The following is a 10068-nucleotide window of genomic DNA, read 5'->3' on the forward strand; positions in this document are numbered from 1 at the left end:
TTGGCCATTGGTCCGAGGGTGATAGGCTAAGCTAAAAGAAAAACTTGTACCCAACCTTTTCCACAAGGCTCTCCAAAAATGTCATACAAACTTGTTGTCTCAGTCAAATACAATACTCAAAGGCAACCCATGGATTCTAACAATCTCTTTGAAAAACAATCCTGCAATATAGCTAGCATCATTTGTGGTTTTACAAGGAATAAAGTGATCCATCTTACTGAACCTGTCTACCACAACAAACACATTGTCATAACATGTCTTTATCTTGGATAATCTCATCACAAAGTCCATACTCAAACTTTCCCATGGTCTACTTGGTATAGGAAAAGGTTGGTACAATCCTGCATTGGTTGAGACCCCCTTTGCTCGTTGACATACATTACAACTCTCCACAAACTTTCTAATATTAGTTTTCATCTTAGGCCAAAAGTAAAATCTCCTAACTAGGTCCAAAGTCTTATTTAGCCCAAATTGGCCTCCTAAACAACCACTATGTTTATCCTTTACTACATTATCCCTCATTTAACATCTAGAGATGCATAACTCACACCCTTTGAACAAAAGACCATCCTACAAGGCATAGTCAGAAAAATCTCCATGAAAAGCATTTTCAAACTCACAACATACCTTATATATTCCCTTGAAATCTTAGTCCTCTTCATACAATCCTTTGAGTGCTTCAACACCCATACTCTGCAATTGCACTTCTTGTATTGTCAACACCCTCCTACTTAGAGCATCTGCAACCTTATTGGCTAACCCTTTCTTGTGCTTGATGATGAAGGTGTATGCTTGAAGAATTTCAACCCATTTCATATGTCTATGACTGAGTTTCTCCTATCCATTCAAAAAACTAAGAGCTTGATTGTCAGTATACACAATAAACTCCTTAGGAAGCAAGTAATGCCTCCACTTTTTTAGAGCTTGTACCATAACATACAACTCTAAATTATATGAGGAATACTTCCTCTTTTCTTCATTTAGTTTCTCACTGAAAAAGGCCACCGGTCTCCCCTCTTGGATCAATACTACTCATATAGCCAAACCACTGGCATCACATTCAATGGTGAAGACCTTACTGAAATCTTACAATACGAAGACTGGGTACTTGACAAATTTTTATTTTAAACACTCAAAACTCTTATCTGCTTCTTTGGTCCACACAAACTTCACCTTACCACCACCCTTGATGGTTTTGAACATAGGTGCACAAATATCACTCTAGTTTCTAATGAATTTCCTATAAAATGTTGCCAAGCCATGAAAAATTCTTACCTCTCCAGCTATCTTAGGTGTAGGCGTATTTAGAATAGCCTCTACCTTGGAAGAATCCATCTTCAAATCACCCTTAGAGATGAAAAAGCCTAAGTACACCAACTCCTGCTTCATGAGGTCACACTTTTCTAAATTTATCATCAACGTTTGCTCCTGCAACCGCTTCAAGACTATCTCCAAGTGTTTCAAGTGCTCCTCCTTGCTCTTGTTGAACACCAATATGTCATCAAGGTAGACTACAACAAAAGTCCCTATAAAATCCTCCAACACTTCATTCATTAGTCTCATAAAGCTGCTAGGGCCATTTGAAAGACCAAAAGGCATCCCAAGCCATTCATACAACCCTTAATTGGTTTTAAATGTAGTCTTACATTCATCCCCCTCTCTTATCCTTATCTGATGGTATCCACTCTTGAGGTCAATTTTATAGAAATAGGTAGCTCCCCCTAAATAATCCATTAGGTCCTCTATCATTGGAATATGAAACCTATATATGATGTTTATTCTATTGATATCCCTAGAATCAGTACAAAGACTATATTTCCCATCCTTCTTTAGGAATAGAATAGTAGGTACTCCACATGGGCTGAGGCTCTTTCTTACCAACCCTTTATCTAGGAGCTCCTGAATTTGCCTAGCTATCTCTTCATTCTGTTGTGGGGTCATTTTATATGCTATCTTGTTAGGAAGTACTACTCCCGGTATGAGGTCATTCCGATAACTAATATCTCTTATAGGTGGTAGGGAGTCTAGTATGTCTTCTGCAACCACTCCTTTGTACCAGTCTAGCAAATCCCTAACCTCCTTAGGTCCTACCTCATACCCTTCTTCCTTTCTTTGTTGGGATTCACAATAAAAAAAAAATCTACTCCACCTTCCTCCTTTAGTATATTTCCCCTACCATCATCACACTAGATCCTACATGTTGTGGATCCCCTTCTACCATTGACTATATCCTAAAGGTCACACCATCCTTTGGAAAGAGTAAGCATTCTTTTCTCCATCATGATGAGCCTTTTTATCAAAATGCCATGGTCTCCCAAGAAAAAGATGGCAAGCATCCATTGGAAGGATGTCACACAAAATTTTATCCTTATACCCCCCAATACTGAACTATACCCATTCTTATTCATTGATGAGTATGTGTTGCCCTTTGTTCAACCAACTGACCCTATATGGACAACTATGGGGTATTCTCTCCAAGTTCAACTTGTTTACTGCTTCCAAAGATACAATATTATCAGTAGACCCTGAACCTATGTCAACCTTACAAACCTTACCTTGAATATTACAGTTGACTCTAAACAAAGCCTTCCTTTGGGGTGGCTTGGTCTTCACTGGTTCTTTTAGTAGTTTCCTCTTGATCATAAGGTTCTCTCCCATCTCTGATTTCAAATTCACTTCAAGAGATGCCACACTCCTTGCATCTTCTTGAGTCAAACTGGTTCTCCTCTCACCAACATGAGAAGTTGAGGCCTTCTCAAGACACTTGTAGGTTAGGTGCCCCACCTGATTGCAGTTATAGCATCTCATACTGGAGAAATTGGATCCTCTCCCAGATCCATTTGTCCTACCTCTTCCATTAGGTATTCTCCCATGGTAGCCTCCTCTACTACTTGAGTCTCCAAATTTCTTTCCTTGGCTAGACTCACCACTAGACCTTTGGTTAGGACTTCTTCCTCCAAAACTACCTCTTCCTCTGAAACTTCTCCCCCCTTTACCTCTATTACCCTTCTCACTTCTTCTTTTTAGTTTCCCTTTTCCCCTTAGGGATAATTGTAAACACTTGTTCACTGTCTCCGGTGCCAAGATGCTAATCTCATCTTGGATGTTCATCCTTAGGCAGTTCAAGTACCTAGCCACTTTCTCTAATTCCTCTTCTTGTCTCTTTGATATGAGACTCAGTTTATGAAACTCCTCCATATATGCATTCACATCAAGGTCTCTTTGTCTGAGGTTCTGCAATTTTCGATACATCTGCACTTCATAGTAAGTGGGCATGAATTGTACCTTGACTTTAGCTTTCATTCTTTCCCATGAGGTTATCATACGTTTTCCCTCCTTAACTCTCTACCCTTGTACATAGTTCCAACATGTAAGGGCATACCCCTTCAACCTTTCTTTGTCCAACTTAACTCTCTTATCTTTAGGGATTTCTTTGTACTCAAAATGATTGGTCAATGCCTCAATCTAGTCAATCACCTCTTCGGCTTCTATACTTCCACTATATATAGGCAACCCATCAATAGTGTCCCTATTGACTGACCTCAAGGCATCTATAAATGCCCTTTGATATGTAGGTATCTTCTCTACCCACTTAGAGGATTCCTCATTTTCTTTATCCCCTTCTTCATTAGTGTCACTTATGTCTTTCTTATCCTTAGTCTTTTTAAATTCTTCAAGCTTGGACTCAAGCATCTCTTCAATCAACTTCTTCACTGCATCTTATGAAATACTCTTAAGAGGCATTTTGTCAGCCCCTATTTCAATATCTTCCTCTGACATACACGAAGACCACACCACCCAAGTGATCTTTAAAATCCTGCTATGATAGCAATATGATGAGGAGGCAATAAGCTGGAAGGAGGTTAACCTGAACCAGCCAGCCGCTAAGGCTCACAAACTCAACCAGTAATCCCTGATTCCAAAGATCCTTACACAACACCAAGTCCAAAAATGGTTCAATGAAACCAAACAACACCTTGGGAAACCCAAAGGCTTCACTATGTCCACTTGCAAACAACTAACGCTTGTCAAGTTCTTGTGTGACTATAACACACACCTTTGCATACAATGAGTGGGCTACTACTAGGCTTTAGGGTTTGAATGACCCACTTGACCAATTCAATACAACAATCCTTGGATGGGTGTTCTCACAACACCTTAACACAAATGAAATAGGATTTCATGGTTTAGATCCACCGAAACATCAATTTTCACTCACTCGCCCACAAACCTGAACTGATTACTATTAGGCCTCCTTTTGAAGGAATCGGCTGATAAATTTTGACACCTTGAGGTTCTGAGAAAATAAGTTATGTTTTCAGGTACCCTTTTGGTATTTATAAAAAATATCTCAGTTTTTTATACTAGATCAACTTGTAGATATTCCAACCAGTGCTACACTAACAGACCTAATAGGGCTTTTAGACCTATTTGACTGTACGCCTTTCACAAACTGGTTTGGTTCTCCTAATGGGTGACCATCAATGACCATGAAATATCATGTAAACCTCCAAATTAATCTTCTACCACATTCAAACCCCTTTTCAGTCCTCTACCACTCAATTCTCACGCACTGCACTCATCAAACCAATCTATCACATAGAGATGTCAAACCTAGAGTTAGTTCTCCATCCTCTTCGCCCTATTGTATACTCTTAATGGTTTTTGGTACTGACATATGATACAGTGGCCTATCATATCCTATAATGGTAAATTGTTTAATTAAGGATTGATAGGCCAAAACCCATTATTGCGATCAAACCCCAGGGGTTTAAGGGTTTAGGCTACCCGGTAGAGATTTACTTGTAGAATGGGTAGAAATCACTTCAAGACTTCACACTGAAATAAGAACAAAGGTAAAAAAATCTACAAGTACCGGATCTATGCCACGAGCATTCTTACCAATCCACCTTTTGTATGCATTCAATAGAAATCAAACGGTTTTTTCGAGTTTCCAATAGTTCTTGATGCTTCAATTTCTTTCCAAATCAACCAACATGACCAACATACATTCTTCTATGTTTGGGTCCTTTAAAGGTGTTTCCCAAATGACCACAACCTCCTCTCAGTTAAGGATTGATAGGCCAAAACCCATTATTGCAGTCAAACCCTAGGGTTTTAAGGGTTTAGGCTACCTGGTAGAGATTTGCTTGTAGAATGGGGCAGCAATCACTTCAAGAACTCATAGTGAAAGAAAAAAGAAGGTAAAACAATCTAGTTATTGGATCTATGCCATGAGAATTCTTACCAATCCACCTTCAGTATGCAATCAACAGAAATAAGACAATTTTTTCTGATTTTTCAATAGTTCTCGATGCTTCAATTTCTTCCCAAATCAACCAACACAACCAACATACATTCTTTTGTGTTTGGGACCTTTAAAGATGTTTCCCAAATTACCACAACCTCTTCCAAGTGTTTTTCAAACTGAGCTAACCGTTGGAGAATCACAACTTACAAAATGTACAAAATTGTCAAGACAACAATTTGACAACATGACAACTTTTGCCCATTTCAACCAGCTTAGACTCCATACTATCATAGTCCCCCAAAATGATAAAATATGATTTTAAAACATAAAAAATGACTCAAATAGACTTATGGTCACTTGATCCCTCAATTTAGATCATTGTGACCCTTATTGACTCAATTTGCTCTACTAGACCCTAGATGACAATTTGACCGAAACATGGACAAACTTGTCACCCTCCTAGGACATTGAATTACAAAAATGACCCATAGGGTCTTATTAAATTCCTTCTATCTAATATAAAATCATCATGTTCTTGGTTCATGTCTTCATAGGTAGGTTATCCTACATCGCCTCTAGATGAAAGTTTAGGAATTGCAAGAGGAGTTGCATAGAGGAGTTAATATTCCACGACAAGAGATGAATGTGGGAATGAATCTAAAGAAGAAGACCAGTTCTAAAGAGGACAAGCAGTAGCTAGATATTTTGATGAGGCTATGTTTTTAGGGGCCATTTCCAAGATTGGAAAAAGACCAAAGGATAAAGTCTCCACATTCTATAAACATTAATCCAAAAGAGTGGATTAATTGGATAAATGATATCAAAGAATATTTTGAGTATAAAGAAGTGGGTGAGCCTTAGAGGGTCAAATTTTCAAAGAGCAAGCTAAAGGTTCATGCAAGTATTTGGTGGAAAGAAGTTCTTTTAGAGAGAAATAGGAGAGGAAAAAATAAAATAACAAGATTGGCTCAAATGGTGGACAAACTAAAGAGACAATTCATTCCTATTGACTATGAGCAATATTTTTTTAAAAATATGCAAGGGTTGAAGCAAGTGGGAAAATCTATCAAAAAGTATATAGAAGAGTTATATCAAGACCTAATTAGAACAGGCCATTCTGAGGCCAACTAAGAGAAATTTGATTGTTACATAAATGGATTGAAGATAAGTATTCAAGAAGAGAGGATTTTGGTAACAATATCTACCATTGAAGATGGCTATCAATTTGCATTCAAGGTACAAGAGAATCTAAGTAGAAGATTTGAGAGTAAGCAAAATTGAAGAGGTCTTGGTGCAAAGACTGGTGGATGCTCTTATGGAGACCAAAATGAAGATCATAAGATGAAAGAAGAATTTAGTAGTAGTACAAATTAGAAGATAAATAATTCCTACCATCCCCATGATCAAAATAATGGAGATTAAAGAGGAAGAGGAAGAGGACGAGAATCAAGAAGAGGAGGCTTTCATGGAACATGTTTTTAGTGTAGAGAGGAAGGACATAGAGCTTATAAGTTCCCTATAGATGAAGATGCAAAATCTTCATGAGGCTAATGCATGAGTTGTTCATGTAGATGAAGATGCAAAATCTTCACAATATGAAGATGTAGAGAGAGGAGAGGTTCTCATTACCAGAAGAGCCTTGCCGAATGATGAGAAAGAACCAACTCAAAGGAAGAATTTATTTCACACAAGATGTAAGTGTAATGGTACAATTTGAAATATTATTATAGATGGTGGTAGTACTAATGACCTTTTTACAGAGGAAATGGCTAGTAAATTGAAGTTCTAATGAAGAAGGCACTCAATTCCCTATCAAATTGCTTGGTTGCAGAAGGATAATAAGGATTTGGTCAATGAACAATGTTTGGTAAAGTTCAAGATTGGAAACTAACATGATGATGTATTATGTTATATTATACATATGGATTTTTGTCATATGTGGTTAGGGAGACCATGGCAATTTGATCATCATGCAGTACATGATGGGTATAGAAATACCTATTGTTTGACAAAGGATGGAGTTTGACACAAGTTGAAGGCATTGAAGGAACCAGAGGAAAATGTATGCAGTAATGCAAGAATATGTTTAGTTGATGAAAGAAAATTTCTAGATGGAATGAAATATAAGCATTTATATTTTTCTTTAATCCCTAAAGCTTACAAAGAAGAAGTAGAAGATATACTTGTGGAAGTTGCAAGTTTTTTGGATGAGTTTCAGAATATTGCATTTGATATGTACATGACAACTTTCAAATAGAGAGAAAAATTAGTCAATAAATGGATCTAATTATTGGAGCTAGTTTTCAAAAGAAGGAAGCCCACATAATGACTTTAACCGAGAGTGAAGAGTTGACTAGACAAGCGTAATAGTTGTGAACTAGAAACAATTGATTCAAGAGATTTTGAGTCCATGTGTGCTACTTGTAGTACTATCATGAAATAAATATGGAGAATGAATGATGTATAAAAAATCCTAAGCTATCTATAGTCACATAAATCTATCCATTTTAATTAAATGAATATTTTCTATTTATTTGATTAAAAATCCACTAGCCATTAGTTAACTAAATTAACATTTAATTAATTCATCTTCAAATCATTCTCCTATTAATTAAATAAATTATTTAATTTATTTTAATTAATTCATTAAACCAAAATCACAATCAATTAAATGAATAAATCCTATTTATTCAATTTAATCCTCTTTCCTCTTTTAAATAAATTAAATAAAACATTTATTTAAATCATTCACCACCCCCCCACTTGCATTTTCCTACAAATGCAAGTTGCAACCACAAGTTGAAATAAATTAATTTTATTTTAATTAAAATCCTATTTTCCCTCACCCACCAAACCCACTTGCAATCCTAACCCCCTTCTAGATTCTTCTAAACCCTTCCTAATTAGCCTAATCCATCCCCGAATTATTATCACATTCCTAAGCAACTTGGAGTCACTTCTCAAAGACTTCAAAGTCTTTGAAAATCATTTAATGCTTTGTGTGTTCAACAATTTAACCTCTAAAGTCTTCCAAACCACTAATGACTCTTACATGACCATTTATAGTTAACCCCTAACTCAACCCTCATGTGACCCATGTGTCTTCTCAAGCATTTATTGCTTTGACCATGGTTATCCCTTTAACCTTTACACACAAGTTTATCCATTGGATAAAAGCATTATTATTTGAATAAAGAATTTATTCACTCAACCCAACCTTGACCTTAACTCCCAAGTTAACTCTCAGGTCATGTCAAGCATTTAATGCTTCTTCCCTCTCCTCTCAACCTATCTCATATTGACACTTGTCATCCTGGGATTGTGTTGAAAGCCCTCACATGGATTGAATATCATTCAATTCTGACCATTGTTGAGATTAATAAATCTCAACCATCCATTGCTTCATTTTTCCTATAAATAGAGCTCATTTCTTCATAATCCAAATCCTGAAAACTTGTATCCATCTAAGTTATAGAGAATTTTAGAGAGCATTTAGCATAATTAGTCATATTCACTCTTTTGGTTAAAATTAACAAATCACATTTAGATAACTCATCTTTCTTTGGTTATTAAGCTTGCATTTGTATACTTTTCATAATCATCTACAATCTTGAACCTCCATAAGGCATCCATAGTGCAAAAAGCTGTTGAGAGCTACACTAGTTTGGAACTTGGAGAGGAGAGGAACAAGGGAGGGGTCACTATGAATGTTTTGGTTAGCATTTGGAGGAGTTTAGTTTGCCTCTTTTCTCTTTGTATGATTTTCATTTCTTATTTAGTATCTCTCTTGATATGCCTGTGTAGGATAATCTTTTGTTGATAACACTAACGTTTGTTTCTTGTGCTCTTGTGCATGTTGCCATCAAACAAATTTTCTAACCCATTTTGCAGAGCATCACTATCAATAATATTACTATCAAGTATAGATTTTCCTTGTCGAGGATGGATGACATTATGGATTGTTTGAGGGGAGCTGAGTACTACACAAGGATAAATCTGAAGAGTGGATATCACCGAATTTGGATCAAAAAAAGAGATGATTGGAAAACAACATTCAAAATAAAGGGGGGATTGTATGAGTGGTTAATAATGCCTTTTGGGATAATTAATGCACCGAGAACATTCATGCGACTCATTAACAAGGTATTAAAGAGTTTTTGGGTAAGAGCAAGAAGTTGAGTCTACTTAGAGTGGAAGTTTTACATAGCCAAATTTCGCAAATTGCGGGGAGCACATTGAAAATGAATCAGGATCCCGAGTAGCAAAATGAATCGAGATCCCATAGGCTATTAGATCTTGAGCCTTTTTATAATAGGATCATGTTTAGTAATAATTAAGATCTCATTTTAAACGAATCAGGATCCGAGTTTGAAAAACTGTTAATTTTTTTAAAAAAATTGGGATCCTGTTCATTTTACCTACTCGTGATCCTGATTCAAAGAGCATTTAGCTACTTGCCAACCCCTCGAGGTAGGCCTTTTTCTTCTTCTTTTTCCTATTTTTCTTTTTATGCATTTTTTTTCAATTTTAAATAAAAAATTATTATTTTTTAGGTTTTTATTAAAAAATTTAACTTTAGGTTTTAATATTAAAGCAATTTAGAGTTATGTGTTTAATCATGTTTTTTAAATTTATTTAGTTTGTATTTTTTTTGTAAAATAATTTGTTTTTCATAATCAATGAAAACATAAATGAAAATGAAAATAAAAATGAAAATGAAATATAAATGAAAAATTAAAACGAAAGTGAAAACAAAAACAAAAACAAAAATGAAAAGGAAATTCAAATCCAAAACACAAGCACAGAAGAGGAAAACG

Source organism: Cryptomeria japonica, chromosome 7 (genome assembly GCF_030272615.1).
Source record: "Cryptomeria japonica chromosome 7, Sugi_1.0, whole genome shotgun sequence".
Taxonomy (NCBI): Eukaryota; Viridiplantae; Streptophyta; class Pinopsida; order Cupressales; family Cupressaceae; genus Cryptomeria; species Cryptomeria japonica.